We start from the raw sequence: 849 nt of genomic DNA, 5'->3' as shown, positions 1-849 counted from the left end.
GACGAGGAGGAAAAAGAGTGACGTCCATTGCTTAGAAAGATATATATATATATATATATATACATATATAGTTAATCCAAACAAGAAAACACAACAAAACACAACAACGCAAGGACGTGGAACAAATAAAGTATTATTGGACGCTCAGGAAAGAAGGAGGGTTTAACGTTTCGAGCGGAGCTCTTCGTCGGAAACATAGGAGAAGGAAAGATCCAGAGAAGGGAAGACAGAGGAAAAAAATCGCCAACGGTACACACGAAGTCACATATGTATCTATATATATATATATATATATATATATATATATTCCTATATTCTGAGATAATATGTGTGCGTGAGAGAGAGAGACAGACAGACAAAACACACACACAGAGTCAAAGCTTCCTGCAAACACACACATGACAGCCGTATCATATAACAACCATCGACGCGTGTCTGTCTTAACAGAAACCACCACCTCCACCATCCATCACCACCTTTCTCTCTTCCCACCTCGCCTCTCTTTCTCTCTCTCTCTCTCTCTCTTATTTTGTGAGGTGAACTAGCTGTACGAATCTGGTCTTATATCCGATTTATATCGTCACAAAGCCACAGTTGATTCTGTTGTTGTTATTGTTGTTGATAGGAAAAGTGACAAGTCATTGAAATATTTGATTATTGCTGTTGTTGTTGTTGTTTAGCCCCAGGTTTATTCTGATCCACTTGTCCCATTACAGCCATGTCGACGATCAAAGTCAAGGCTCCGGATCTTTTCGGTTTGAACGGCAGTTTTTTAAAACAATTTCCACGCAACTAAACACTTTTAAACTTCTTATACTGGTAGATTGGCATATTTCGGTCATATTATGC

The sequence above is a fragment of the Octopus sinensis genome, linkage group LG29, assembly GCF_006345805.1.
Source record: "Octopus sinensis linkage group LG29, ASM634580v1, whole genome shotgun sequence".
Taxonomy (NCBI): domain Eukaryota; kingdom Metazoa; phylum Mollusca; class Cephalopoda; order Octopoda; family Octopodidae; genus Octopus; species Octopus sinensis.
The sequence above is the reverse complement of the archived record's forward strand: the minus strand, read 5'-3'. Positions refer to the sequence as shown.